Source organism: Numida meleagris, chromosome 5, assembly GCF_002078875.1.
Source record: "Numida meleagris isolate 19003 breed g44 Domestic line chromosome 5, NumMel1.0, whole genome shotgun sequence".
In the NCBI taxonomy this organism is placed as follows: domain Eukaryota; kingdom Metazoa; phylum Chordata; class Aves; order Galliformes; family Numididae; genus Numida; species Numida meleagris.
The window spans coordinates 10,034,416-10,050,461 of record NC_034413.1 but is presented as its reverse complement, the minus strand read 5'-3'; the positions used below and the strand labels follow the sequence as shown (position 1 = coordinate 10,050,461).

General features: G+C 41.8%; 1 long non-coding RNA gene across 1 annotated transcript; it reads right to left on the bottom strand.

Moving 5' to 3' along the window:
• LOC110400400 lies at positions 471-15,592 on the bottom strand. Its single transcript, XR_002439797.1, has 4 exons — positions 15,566-15,592; positions 6,836-6,858; positions 6,211-6,221; positions 471-1,001 (listed from the first exon to the last, which is right to left on the bottom strand). It is a non-coding gene; the product is annotated as an uncharacterized LOC110400400 (long non-coding RNA).

Sequence of the window (16,046 nt, the reverse complement as noted above, 5' to 3'; positions counted from 1 at the left end):
GTAAGAAAGTGGCTAAAATGCTGAGGCTTTAAAACCTGATTTAAATTCAATAAATAAATGAATGAGCAAAAGACCATGCATAGACCATACAGTTAAGCTTAAAAGCTTTGCATTAAAGCAATAGCATAACATCGTATTATTGCACTACATAGTACCAGATAGGTATAGCCCTTGCTGGAAGCAATTGGTTCCCTTCTGAACGTACTAGGAAGCAGTTGTACCCCCATTTGCAGCAACTGTAGTCCTGCATCTGTATCTTGCAGCTTGTTCTTCATCTTTATTTCAGGCAGATAAGAAAACCAGTTCTGAATAAATCCCCTCCAGTTCATTATTTAGAAATAGCTTACACGTTCATCACATGCTCAGTAAGAGGATTCCAGTGTAGCCTGATTGTTCTTACCATTATTTGAGCAACAGGTCAAGGATTAAGCACCCCAAATCAAGATTTTTCTGCTTTCTAGTTCTGCCACTGATTTATTTCACATCATAATCTCATTTCTCTGCCACAAAGAGAAATTATCTGACTAAATCCACGCTTCTAAAGCCTTTTGCAGCTTTCTCATTGTGGACTCTAATGCAGACATGAGCATGTGTATGCATCTAAATAAGACAAGCTTATCATTCAAAGATGACATTTCATCATAGACCTCTGACCTTGCTGGCATCCTTGGTTCAGCATTTTTGTACAAAAAGTGGCCTGTGCTGCCTCTAGAGAAGACCTGAATTTACAGTATTTTAACTCTAGTCACTGAATACCACAGAGCATGAAATATCATATCAACCAAAATGCAACATAACAAGCGGAATATACCATACAACTGATACTTCTGCCTGGCTTTCATAGAGCTGCCTCCCCCCCCTTGCCTCCCACTTTTTTTCCTTCCTCCTGTATAACTCTATAGGTGCAGGAATCCAGGAGAAATCTGAATTCCCTCAGCTCCAGAGTGCAGTTGGGTTCTTCAACATTTCAATGACTTCCAGTGGAGACTCAATTAAACTCCCTTAGAAGAAAACATACCCTGTTATGTCAGGTAGAGACAATATGATTGGAAAGTTGACACCCAAATTCTAAGCTCCTTGGTTGCCATGATAACTGACTGATAATGCTTTCATTTTCCCTGTATAAATCTAAGGCTTGCTGCTCACCTTCATCAGCACTAGTATTATTTTTGTAGTCTTCATTTCACTTAGGAAACAGCTTCAGCATTTATCACATCTTTCACTTTGTGTGGTACTGGACCTTGAAAACCCTACTGTCCCCAGTGGATCTAAGCATGTTTTGAACATTAACTCAGTGCCATTCAGCTTGAAAGGCGAGTAGAAATTATAGGCACCAGGAACATATGCAAAACTAGCATTTGTACGTGGATGGCAATCCCCATCCACACAGAGAGTGATCATTGATTACCATAACCTTACAGCCTACCCTGCAACATCCAGGGTGTAACTTGATCTGTGGTTTATTTTCCCTCTGTTTGAAACTAAGAAGTGGATTTATGGTGTGCAAATAATCTGAATCAATGTAGTGACTGAAGTCTAAATTGTTAGTCTTATAACAAAAGCATCAAAAATTTCAAAGAATTTTTTTAAGAGAGAAATGGAGGCTGCTAGAATAGAGGTCATAATGTCTTAATTTAACAGTTGATGATATTTAAGTGAAATATTTCCATAATGGCCATTATCAAAAGACTATGTGGAAGAAAACAAGGAAAAAAAAAACAACAAGATTTTATTTCCCCAACCCCCGAAAGGTTATAGTTCCCTCATGTATTGGCAAGGCAGAGATGCAAGAAGGAAGTTTCACAAGACAGCTGAAAGAGGAAAGATGCTCATCGCAGAGCAAAGCGATGGTTAGAGGAACCCAAAATAACTGGGTTTCTGTGCAATTTAGAGGAACTATCTATTGGTCAGATGAGAGAATCACTATCTATACTCTTTCCTGCTGTGGTCACAGTTCAATAGTTAGGCGAGATTTAGACCATATATTAGGAAGAGTTCCTGTACCATGAAGTTGTTCAAACACTGGAACAGGTTTCTTTGTGAAGTGGTTGGTGTCCCACGCTGTCAGTATTCTGGAATCATTTGGGTAATATACTTCAATTTTGGTTATCCCTGAAGTGGTAGGGCACTTGGACTTTATGATCTTTTAGGTCCCTTCCCACTGTTTTAAATGAAGTAGATTTGTCCCAGGCAGCAACTGCCAGTGTGACCCTTTGACAGCAGTAGACAGAGTAGCACATTGATACAAACCATCTACAACACCTTCCTCTGAAAGCCACTGATCTCATCTGCAGTAATCCTCAGAAATACTATTAAATTGCCTGAATGCTGATTTTGCTGCCATGACTGCTGAGGAATAGGAAATTTAAGTGATTTGTGCAGGATGGCACAGGCTCTTTTCACTCAATTCTGATACCTCTTATGCATGTGATTACACGTAAAAGCTCCAAGACCTTTCACTCTGACACCCTTGGCCCCTGGACTGCTCCTTCCTTACCTTTACTTTGTGTGAAACCTCATCCTTCACAAAAACATAAAATAAGACTCTGCGGGGGTCTTGCTGTCCTATTTGTAAGCACCAGTTAACTTCAAGCACAGAATCAATGAGGAGCTCTCAGGAACTCCTGATAGACACCTCTGTCATCAACCTGTTCACTCCCTCCCTCCACAGAGGCAGGGCTGTCAGTGACTGCTCCACAGCCAGCTGAAACAGAAACTGAGCTCCATGCCTATGCACCAGCAGAGCAGTTAACATGGGACAATGAAGTCTACAGGGGAGTCTCAGGAAAGATTCATCTCCTACACAAGTGAGAATGAAGGAATAAGAGCTACAGCCAAAAATATCCTGTATGTTTCCACATTTCACAACTGTACTGTGTCAGATACACAGCCTCTGTTCATTTCCCTTTTTTCCTTATCCAATTAGCACCTCATTAACCATCTACCTATAGATGTAGATGCAGATGTTCGGCAGGAAAAACCCAGCTCCACCAGTCATGACCTTGAGCTCCCCTAGAGGTGATATCTTTAAGATATTTTTTTTTTTTTACATATGCAAATAGCTGCAAGCAACATAATCTCTTTTGGGGTTTTATTCCCCTGATGACAACATCTCTGCAGCAGAAGCAAGTGGGGACACTAGAACATCTTTCCACCACTCAATACTCTTCTTTCCCAGTTCATCATTTTTCTTCATAGACTACTGCTAGCAGCACAGATTTATGGACCTTCCCTTCATTTACACTGGAGCAATAGTGCTATTTTAAGGAGCACAATATGGAACAGTCCTGCAGGTTGAATGCTGTTATGGGGATCATGTCCCACCATCATACAGGCATTCAGTGAGGGAATCTTCTTGACCTAAAAATGGAGAACACTTCTGACCTGCTTATTTTTAAGAGGAAAAAAAGGAGAGTAAAGACCTTGAATTAAACATCTCGATATCTACACCACATCTTTGCCTGGAGACCTTCCATAGGCATTAGCTATCTCTTCCAGCAATCATGCAGTAAGAAAGGGAGGATGAGAAAGCAAAAAGCCCACAGGTGGGTTACAGCTGTAAAGACCTTGTAGTAATATGCTCCTTCTTACCCACCACACATGATTACATGTACATAAATCCAAAAACTAAGTCTGCTTCATGGTCAGCTGATCTGCCTCAGTTTCCCAGGGAGATCCTAGTCAACATACACATAGCTTCCGTACTTATTCTGAGCTACTCCTTGGAGAGGAGTCTTCTGGAGAAACACTAGGCATAAAGCTATTGCTCTGCGATACATACTCCTAACTGGACACTAAAACACAGAAGGATAAAACAATGTCTCTTTACTCACTTCTAGATTGAATTTAAAGACATCCAACAGTAAAGCCACCACACCTTCAGGGTCTAATTGAACTCTAGACATCAGGGATTGTAAGGTACCTCAAAATATCACCTAGTCCAATCCCCCTGCTGGAGCAGGAACACCTAGATTAGGTTACCCAGGAATGCATCCAGGTGGGTTTTGAATGTCTCCAGAGAAGGATACTCCACAACCTCTCTGGGCAGCCTCTTCTGGTTTGTTACCCTCACTGTGAAGAAGTATTTTCCTCATATTTCTGTGGAACCGCCTATGTTTCAGCTTGCGCCCACTGCCCCTTGTCCTATCATTGGATGTCCCTGAGAAGAGCCTGGCTCCATCCTCCTGACACTCCCTCTTTACATATTTATAAACATTAATGAGCTCACTTCTCAGTCTCCCCTTCTCCAAGCTAAAGAGACCCCAGCTCCCTCAGCCTTTCCTTGTAAGGAGATGCTCCACTCCCTTAATCATCTTTGTGGCTCTGCACTGGACTCTCCAAGCAGTTCCCTGTCCTTCTCGAACTGAGGGGCCCAGACTGGACACGATATTCTAGATGTGGTCTCACCAGGGCAGAGCAGAGGGGAGGAGAACCTCACTCTACGTACTAATCACACCCCTTCTAATACACCGCAGAATGCTACTGGCCTTCTTGGCCACAATGGCCCAGTGCTGGCTCATGGTCTTCCTGCTGTCCACCAGGACCCCCCAGGTCCCTTTCCCCTACACTGCTCTCCAACAGGTCAGTCCCCTACCTACACAGATACCTGGGGTTGTTCTTGCCAGATGCAAGACTCTACACTTGCTCTTGTTATATTTCAAATTTCTCCCCACCCAACTCTCCAGCCTGTCTAGGTCTCACTGGATGGCAGCACAGCCTTCTGGCATATCAGCCACTTCTCCCAGTTGTGGGTCATCAGCAAGTTTGCTGACAGTGGACTCTACTCTCTCATCCAAGTTGAGGATGAATATATTGAATAGTACTGGTCCTAGTACCAACCCCTGAGGGACTCCACAAGATACAGGCCTCCAGCTAGACTCTGTTCCACTGACCATAACCCTGGCTTCTTTCCTTCAGCCAGTTCAGTCCACCTCACTACCTGATCGTCCAGACCACACTTTCTCACTTTAGCTGCAAGGATGCTGTGGGAGGCGGTGTCAAATACTCTACTAAAATCAAGATAGACCACATCCACTGCTTTACCATCATCTATCCACCTGGTTACATCTTCATAAAAGGCTGTCAGGTTGGTCAAGTATGACTTCCCCTTGGTGCATCAGGTTGAGAAGTATACTGGTGATATCCCTAATCCAGACTCCAGATAGACTGCAGACTTCCCGATGATGAGGGTCAACTCTGCATACTGGGCCCTCCATTCCCTTCAGGAGAGAGTCACCAACAACTAGAACCCTTCTATTCCTCCTTGTGAAAGGGGCTACCATAGGCCTTCCAGGAACATCGGATTGAGGTAAGACCTCTGGAGCACATTGCTTCTCCTCCTCTGACAGGAAGTTCATCCTGCAGGACCCCATACCTGTTCTGCAAGGGTAACTGGGAAGGTGGGGGAGGTCGAGAGCAGATTCACCTGCTTCCTCAAGCAGGGACCTATCTCCATTCCCCACAATGACTGACATCCCCCCTTCTGCCTGGTGACAAGAGGAGAAGGGATCCTCCAGTTTACCTGGGGCCTCAACCTGTTTCCTCCATCTCAGAGAAGTGGGCCCACCAGTTCATCTCTCTCACGCTGATACTCCTCAACCTCTCCACTTCATCCTTCAGCTTAGCCACCAGGCCAAGCAGATCATTCACCTGTTCACATCTGACACAGGTGTGATCTCTGCTCCCCTCCATTGCAAGTGCCAGGCTCCAGCACACTCTGTAGCCAGAGGCCTGGACGCCCACATGTTTGTGTGGCGCCTCTGTCTGGGTACCCACCATTTTTCTAACAACAGCCTTTACCCAGGTTGCAACCATGGCTGGATTTCTACAAGGAACTGACCCCTTCTGACTGGAGAAACAGGTAGGCTCAGTAAGGATGAGCACGCCACACCTTTAGCCACTTAGAGTGATCAAACTCACCCTGTGTATTGGCAGAGGTTCAACACCCTGCTGTAAGAGCTGCAGCCACCAAGTCTCACACACTGCACCAGTTGCTCGCCCTACGCTCTCCGTGCTCCTGGAGGCCACTTAAGGCCTGGCAACCCAGCCAAGGGTGGACAGTGCCACTCCACCCACACTAGCTCAGCAGTCTGCCCACAAGCTGCCAGGCCCCCAGCACAGGTAAAGCCCTTCTGCTGGCTTCCAAAAACCCCCAAAAGAGCTTTTCATCAGCCCTTTTTGCTTTGGATCCCTTCCCCAGCATAGTCTTACCTGCTCTGAAGCTGGTCTCCACAGAAGTGTCGCGGGGGGCGGGGGGAAAGAATAAAGAACAAAAAAAGGAATGAACATAATAGATATATAGGGGACAAATGAAAAAGAAAAAATACTTAATAGAACATTATTTAATCAGAACAAATTTACTACAACTTACAGTTGTTACATTACACAATTGTTTATTGGGAATCTTAGAAACAATCAGTATACGATACCAGAGCCCTCTGATAAAAGACATCATTAGGACAGGTACATGCATACATGCAAAACTGCCAGTTTACACTTGCTAGTCTGCTCTACATCAGAGAGAGTCACACAGGTAGGAAAAATCCTTGAGAATACAAGATAAGGATTGCCCCAGATAGCAAACATTTCTGTCCTAGCCCCACACACTGGGTAGCTAGCCTGAGAGTCAATTACCACAATTCTAGCAACTCTTGAATAATGCATTACATTATGAAATATTCAGAAGAATATGGGTTAATAATGCCAGTACAAACCAGGATAGACAGCCCTACATTCATCATTTGCTAATGTTCAGCCTTGAGCCAGACCAGAGTGGGAGACACAAGATAAATGACAAGAGCCAGACAGGTTCATAGTTAAAAACATGATAACTTACCACAGTCTTCCACTGGTGCTGAGCTGGAAAGAAGGGAAGATGATTTATAGACATTATCTTGGTTTATTTTTGTTTAAAAGCTTGGCAATGGAGAGTGAAGTGATACTGAAAAAGACTGCACCGTGTCCTAGTAGGAGACTTGATATATCCTCCTAAAATAGAGTTAGCAAATGTCTCTGTGAAGCCTTTTGAACAAAATGGTGAGCCAAGAGGGAAATACTCTTTAACTGAGGAGTCTTTTACTGATGCTTTCACCTCTGTGGGTGTACATACAACTGAAGGGAAGAGAAAGACAGTGAACAGGACTGGTGTGAGGGCACCACAAAGTCAAAGCTTTCTTCAGTGTACCACCACTGTACTGAGGTAGAGATGTTGCATTATGATGTTCATGGCCTCTAAGGTCCCCATCTGTCCTTGGGGTAACATCAGCATCCCTGAGCATCCAGACAGAAGATACTAAAGGGAAATGGGAGGCAAGTCAAGTGAGATTGTCACCAGGCAGATGTACCAACTGGCAGAAATTTTGCTTTTTTCTTCCCTGTGAATTATTTTTCTTTAGTATAGAAGTTCATATGAACTGTTATATAGGCTCACCTTAGAGTCATCTCAAAAAAATCTGAAAAAATACTGAGTAAAAAGACTTGCTTCAGTCTTACAGAGTATGAGGAGACTGTATGAAAAACCTCCTTTGACTACTGAGGAGAGCAAGAATCAGGACAGAAATCAGAGAGGAAGAGGATAGTGTATTATTTATTTATTTTTGAAGTCCCAAGATGACTTGATATGGAGTAATGCAAACCTCTGCTTTCTGAAACTGATGCCTTCTGGGTATGTTATTTTTATTTTTTTATTTTTTTCTGAAGATATGTTAAACTTCAGTTCATCTTGTTCTGTTCAAATATAGCAGAGGTTTATGTAAATTCATTATTTTCTCTAGAAGCATCATAAGGCTTTGTATTTTATTAAATATTAATACATTTGTCTAGGGAAAAAAATATAAACTCCTTCCTTGGCAAATCCTCCGGAAGTAGAAGGTTAAACTGAAGGAATTAGAGCTGGTATTGTCTTCTGGGGAATCTCAGAGCAGATCCTCCTTCTGGGCTAACTTTCATTACATAAAATATTTTCTTGTACTTCCCCAAGCCACAGTAGGGAACAGGCAAAGCAATAAAGCAAGCACAGGCACTGACCATGGCACTGGAGCTCAGAACTAATCCTCTCTCTGAAGCACAAGAGCAAAGAAGGAAGGGAGGTCAAGATGCAGTTTGTGGAATTTTTATAGTCACTTGTTCTGTTTATTTGAGTGATACCTTGGATCTTTGTGCTTTGAAGAATGTGGAAATATCAGAGTACTCCCTTCTTTGCTTCTATCCCCATACCTAAATAGAAAATGGCTCTGGCTCTTTTGACTTCCTTCCCATACTATCCCTTGATACATCAACAAGTTGGCCATGAGCTAGCAGTGTGCTCTTATGGCCAAGAATGCCAGTGGTATTCCAGGGTGCATTAAAAAGCATGAGCCTTCAAAAACAAACAATTTCCCAGCCATTTTGAGCTTTACACCTGGATCACCTAGAGCACAAACATTCAAATACTCCTATTTTTGTAAGGAATTTCCTACACAACCCAGAGAAACTCAGATGTCCCCACCCTATTCCATTTCATGGCTCCATGCTCCCAGCATCCCTTCAGCTAACTTAACCACTTTGCAGGTTTCCCCTCCCCCATTTCAGTTGCTTTTCAGCAGTTGCTTTTCTTCCCCCTTTTTGAGAAAGCTGTCCCTCACTCTTCCCCCTCCACACATCTTCCCTTACCCAACTGGACTAACAATTATTTCTGCAGTGTTTCCACATGGATGATTTCCCTGATGGTTTTTTTTTCAGTCACACAGTCATGTATATTTACAGCAATGCCTGTATTGCCAAAGTAATCTCTGCATATCATGCCTGACCTTTCTCCTTGTTCTGATAAGAGCAGGAGAAAAAAAATTAGAAAGCAATAAAAGACATACTTCCTTTGTGCTCTTCTTGAACACTGGATGCCTTCCTGTCTATTCTTGAATCCTTTCTGCATTAGAAATTGTGTTGTTGTGATCTACAGTAAGAGATCCATTTTGATTGCCTGTGATGTGACTATTTCAGTCTCTCTTCCTTTTCAGCTCACACACTTTGTGCCCTTTCTTCTCACCATTTCTGAACAAAAAGAACCTTCTGTGTTATATCAAAGCAGGATCTTCCTAGGGAACTATTCAATTGACTTCCTTAAAGCCTCATGCCATGAGTGTTGCATATAGAGCTTCTTCAAAATGCACTGACACCAATATTTTAGAAGTTATCTTTTCCCTTCTCTCCCACTGGCTCTGGAGAGGGTATCTTAACAGTGTAAGGACTTGGATATTTTTCTCTTTGCTTTGTAAACTGTTAATAGGAACTATGGCTCAGGCACACACACCTGCAGTAAGCAACAAACAGAAGAGAGACAAGAACCTGGATACAGATATCAGCAATATCTGGCAAAGACTAGATCAAAACCCAGCCACAGCAAGAATTTATTCTTGCTTCAATTGTCAGGAAATGCATTTGTTGGTCCTACTCATCAATCAGCTACTACCCTATCAGCCTTTGTTCCATTCTGCCTCCCCAGCACAGCAGAAGTTCTCTTGTATTTGGTTTTCTGACACTGGAGTAGAAATCAGATAGTTGACAAGGACAAAGAAAGTAATGGGACATTAAGTTAAGCTCAATTTGTCATTCGTGTAAGTCTCGCTACTCCACTGTAACAATTCTCTTCTCCTTGCACTCTTACTCAACAAAGAGGACATATTTGAACTGTATCTCATTTTCCTAATTAAATTCCTTCCGATGAGTTTAAAAAAAAGTCTCTTGAGCACTGGCTGAGAGGCCAGTAGTCTTAGCCTTCACCAACACAGAGGATCCTGAAGCAGATAAGGTAATACTCCTTGTTCCGAGGTTACTGGCATAAGAGGTCAATTTTGACTGAGGTCAGCAAGTAGCAAAATAAGGCTCCCTTTCACCCTAAAGAGAGAGATGTCATATCCAGGATAGTGTGCATGTATGTGCTTTAATATAAAAAGAAATTAAACTAATGATGCAAAATGAGTATGAAGATTTGCAACAGAACAATTAAATTGTTCTGGGAAAACATTTCCCACTTTTAATCATGGTAATTAATTTCAAAGATTAAGAGGATTCATAGATGAAAATAAAGCATTAAGATTAGAGGAAGGATAAGCATTTTACTGGGCATTTGGGTATTCACAGGGCTTTTTCATATTAATTTTAAGAGCACAGATGATGAAGATATAAAAATACTATGTATTTATATACTGTAGTGTTTTTATCTTCAGAGCATTTTGCGAACAGTACTTCAGTTGCAGAAGACTTAAGAAATGGATTTCACTTTATGAAAGTAATGATTCAGTTGCCTCTGTGTTATTCTGCAGACAAAAGACACCTCTGTCATTCACTTCAAGAAACAGTTAAGTAGAAGCAGATGTACATCAAGGAAGGTTACTGTTGAAAAGGAAAGATCTAGTAACTGGAAAGTATAGGATGTAGCATGAAGGGAAATAGGTATTCATTTGCCTTCATGGGTCAGATAAGGTGAAATCCTTTCCACTGCACAAAGGATTAAGTGGGATGACATCAGTATGTAGATCCTACCCTGCCCTCCAATGAATTTCACCTTCAAGTTCTCAAATAGGTGGATACACATTAGCCACTACACAGTTCTTTGTGAAGCCAAACCATCTTTCTGGTTGGCTCATCTCAGTCCAACCATGAACATGTAAAATCTAAAACATTCCTACCAGTTGTCTCTGTTGAAATGGACAGGTAGGTTGCTTCATGAGCAACCTAGTTTCTGTTCAGCACATCCTATCTGTCACAGTGTCATATCTTGGATAAGGGCATCCTGAATGCAAGTTATTTTCATTCCTGCCTATGACATGTTATAAAAATGAAACCACCTTTCATGCCGTTCACAAAACAAACTATTGATAGGTCTCTGCTACACCCCGGTAAAACCAGGCTCACCTTCCCTTCTTGTTGCCGTGATATAACACCACTGATACTCAAAGTTAGGTAATCAGAACTGAAGCAAAGGCGTTGCCCTCAATGTGTCCTTTCACTTTATATGAGCTCCTTGATACCTAGACACCAACATAACTCAAGGGCAGAGTTGATGATTGTGGTGTCACTTAACTCATTATCTTTGCCCTTGAAGTGTCCCTTTCTCCAACCCAGCCTTTAGCTCATGCTGGAGCTGCCAGCTGGAGCAGCCTCTGGTGGTCTCTCTACAACGCCCTTGCTCAGGTTGGAAATCACAACCTAGTACGCTGAAATAATCCATCTATACCTGCTAAACAGAAAATGCATGTTAAACATTGTATGGCAACCTTTCGAGTGCTCTGCCAAGGCAGTACCCAAACCTTGACCTCAGCCAGCCACTGCAGTCCAACACAGCCACACAGCTCACAGAGCTAAATGTTGCACAGTGACACCAGGTTCACAAGGCAGTCCTAGAGAACAACTGTGAGAATAGCATCTGGCAGAACAGACAAGCACATAGCTTAAGTAACCAAAAGAAAAAACACATCCAAACCCTTCAGTTGCTTTAATCTCTAAGGAAACAGGAGAAAGAAATAGCAAACTGACCTTGCTCATGTATATAGGTACATTTAGCTTATTGTGTGGACTAGCGTTTGCTTCTTTCTCCTTATGAAGAACTCAAGCAAATTACCACTGAAGAGCTCTTATCTATGCTGTGTTATAAGAAGTCAGCAAAAGACTGATTCAGACTGATGGAAAGCGCCTTGCAGCTCCACATGAGTGCATGAGCGGAAGTCAGGTTCCAACACGCTGGAATGATTCTAATGAGTTGTTTGCAGTTCTGCTTGGCTGGGAGGTGTTTGTTGTTGTGATTTTTTAATTGCTAAGTCCTTCTGTAGCACAATTTACTTTCATTTGAACATTAGAGTCACCCGTGACATTTAGAAAGAGTGTTTGTGTGAGAGAGAGTGACTGCCGGAACAGTTGCTACCCATTGAGCAGAATAACATGCTGTAGAGAAAGGAATATTTGAAAGAGGCATCTGAGAGATGTAAATATGAAACCTCACTGGGAGGGTTAAAGACAAACTCCTGGAAGAACCTTAAAGTCAGCTAATGACACAATGCAGGGACTAACTGATCATATTTGCCATATGCAGAGAAAGCGCACAACCCAAAACAGGATTCCACCTACCTACTGCTTTAAAAGCACTAGTATAATAAATTGCTCTGAACTGAAAACAGTTATGTGCCAAATCAGCCAGAAGAGAACACTTGAATTGGACGGCAATGGGAAATGGAGATTTGAAGCTATTAAAGAACATTTCACTATATATCCTAAAAGCCACAGTACTACTCTCAGTAAATACTGACTAAAGAAAATAACTTGTCCTAACTGAAAACTAGAAGAAGCTAAGAAAGTATGCACTTAGATATACATATCCACTCAAAGGCAGTGTACATGATGCATTGTAGATATACTATTATTTACATATGTGATAAATTAGGAAAAAATACATAGTTTAGATTTATTGAAGAATACTGCTAGGAGAAAGAAAATAAACTGAACCAGCAGTTTACAATGTTTCCTGCTCTCTTCCATGCCACAGAGTAATTTCATAGGGTTTTACTCTCAGGCCTCAAGAAGGAGCACCTGCATTGTCACATGATGCAGACAACAGTTTTCCAGACAGCACTGGGCTGGAGACACAGCATGTTTGCTCTTGTGAGTGCCTTAACTTCGGACTTTGCTCCACTGAAGATAACTGGGGTGAGTGATCAGATTTTATTTTATTTTTTTTTTCCTGATCTGGACAGGACAAACCACAGAATCATTCCAGTTGGAAAAGACCTTTAAGATCATCAAGTCCAACCACAACCTAACCATACTACCCTAATGACAGTATTAATTTGTTATTGCAGGAGAATTCTGTCACAAATGATCCTGGAAAAGCAGAATTGTTTGACACATATTTCCCAGTGTTCAGGGCAATGACTCAGGGATATCTTTCTAATCTACTATTAATGTTGCAGGAGGTTAAACAACAGCTATTTAAAGTTCAGCCTTCTTAAATCAATAAGAACTCATTTGCACTCAAAAGCTTTAACTCTGGATATGAAACAACCCCTAAAACATGACAGCCAACACAGAGCATCACAACACAGGGGTCAACCAGAAGCAGTGAGCCAGTATTGACCACAGCACAGCACCCAAACTCTGCTGCTCTGAAGAAGGGCTACAGGAACCACCAGGGCCAGGGCCACCCTGCTCAGTGAAGGGTCCAGAGGAGCAGTATTTTCTTCTTGAGAGAGAAAGCTCAGCTTTTGCTGACAAGGTCATGATTCTCCTATCTCAGCACAGCTAACACCAGAAGGGGAGAGGTTGGTCAGCGTGACTCATGGCACTGGTCAAACGGGCACACAGTGATCACAATGCTCCTGTTGCCTCTCTGCTGCTTGGGTACTTCATCATTTAACATGAGTGAGCTCCTCAGACCATCTTCTTCCACCCAGGTACCTGCATCCCTGCAAGGAGGAAAGCTGAATGCCCTCATCCTTTTTGAAACCTGGCTAAGAAAAGCCTAAGCAATCAGGACAATATTTTTTTGGAAACCATGCAAAAATGGGGTAGGAAAAAGTTATATATAAACTGAATCAGAAGGTAACCTTATTTAGAGAGCAATTTTATTTTGTTGATGACATCTCTATTTTTGGACAGAAGACGATATCCTAAGTCTCCCGTTTCCATAAAGATCTTTCCTATGCAGCAAGCAACACATCAAACTGGAATCCAGCATCCTACTACATGAGCTATGAACTATGCCTTGCTTTACTTCACAGGATTCCCCAGTTGGAGAGGAGAAATTACATTTTTGTTAGAGCCACTGATTAAGCTGGAAAAACACACCTGTTTTCCCCTCTTCTTTCCAAGAAGATTAGCAAGCTTAATAAAAGTGTCAGAGCCTACCATTACATTCTTTGTGATGATTATAGTAACCCAAAAGTCTAAGACATGAATACAGATATCTGTGGCAGCCATAAACCTATTAGACTAAAAAGGGAGAAAGGTCATGTGTCCAAGGTAAGCTTAAAGCAAGAAAAAAATACACCCACAATTATTTTAAAGAGTAAAATGCATTTTCACTGCTTACAACTCAACTAGAAAATAAAAATAAAATCTTGGGAGCACAGTGACCACAACATTTCACTTCTATGCACAAATACAAAATAAACACATCTGTGAAACTTTATTGCAAATTTAGTAATAGCAAGGCCAAGGGATAAGAATCCTTAACATCCACCACAAAGCTTGTTGTATGTTTTTACTACAGATAACTCAGTTTCTGGAGGAAAAATAATTTTGAAAGGAAAAAGAATTTTCTTTAAATAAGAGCAAAGGGTTTGACTAAACCACATGAATCGAAAACTCTGAACCTGAGGGATGAGAACACACCTTGCTACTTTTTCCTCATTTGTGAGGAGCTATTTGCCTTCACTGGAGTAGAAACCTCAGGAAGCAACTGAGAGCCAACAGCTTAACTAGAGTATCCACTTACACTCCAATATGCTGTGATGCTCACACAGGCACAGACATCACCAAATTCCAAAACACTCATATACTCAAATGACTCCACTAATAGTCAGAACAACTTCTAAGAAGACATTGAAACAACACAACATTTAGAGATTAATGTATTTTTGAGGCTTTTCTTCCCCAAGCAAGTTTTGATCTTTTCATTTCATCCCAGTTTGAAACAAAAACAAGCACCTAAACATCACACTTTCTCAAGGAAGCTCCATTTTGCAGCCTTCTTTAAAAACAGGACAAAACACTTACTCCCAAGCCACAGAAAAAACTAAAAACCTGTACGTATGTAAACAAGATCAGAATTTACCTCCTATTGCTCAGATAGGAAACTGATTTCATATCTAGAAGGTGCCACAGGCTCACAACCAATCCCAGATTTGTGTTTTCCACCAAAGCTCAAACCCAGACTATGGGAAAAACTCATTCTCAGGAACAGGAGAAACAAGAGCTTCCAAGCACTTAACTTCTTTCTTCTTACAAACCCAATTACCCCCACACCTGATTCAAGAGGAGATATTGTCCACAAATGTGGCTCAGCTGCCCAGGTCATCAGCATCACCTGGGTGTTGCATCACAGCTGAATCCACTTCTGCTCTGTTTCCAGCTTGGCTGAGGGTTGGTTTCCTCAGCAAACTCCAGGGTTAGAGGAAAGCTTTTTGCTTTAAAACTAGATTAGTTCTGCTTTACTGAACACCCAAAGCTTATGATATTTAAGTTGATGAAATTTTATTACCTTTAACAATCATATTACAAGAACCTGAAGTTTCAGCAAAATTAAGAGAAAACTGTTTATTTTAAGAAATGCTTGGGTTGGCAATTCAATAAACTCTCTAATAAGTTGCAAGTTTAAGTCTTCATTGGACCACAACCAACAGCATAATTAGCCTGGTGTACACCTCAGCTCCTAATTTTTGCACAAAGACCCAGTGAAGCGCACCTGAGCTTACCCATTGTAACATGATAGAACGCACAGTAATGACAGCAAAGCAGCAGAGTCCAAGGCTGCAGCAAACAAGCACTTGCTCAAATGCAACAGCCATAGGCACAGAAATAAAGGAAGAAAGCTACTTACCTTCAGAAGGCCTCAGGTAGGCAGGAATCTCCAGCAAGATATCCTTACCTCCACTGCCAACCCTTAAATGAGGTCTGGGAAGGGGTGGATCCTGGCTCCACCCCTTCCAGTCACTCAGGTGCATTGCATGCAGTGGAGCTCCCCTGGGTTGGCCTTGCCTTCCCACCAGGTGCTCAATCACTGCTTCAAGCTATGACTCAGCATTTCTGCTACACTCATTCAAAGCATGGGATTGCAAAGCAGATTCTCATCTTCCATTTCCACTCTGCATTATTACTGTTGTCATTGTTCATTGAGGTTCATGTACTATAACAAAACCCAGTAGAGACGAGGCCACTACTGCACCATGCAGATGCATAGTTAGGAATAGTTCCTGTCCCTAAAAGACAGAAGCAAACAAAATAGAAGGATAAGAGTGGTTATTCTCATGTTAATGGACTGTAAATATTAAGGAGTGCTACAGTGTCTTCTTGCTTTATCC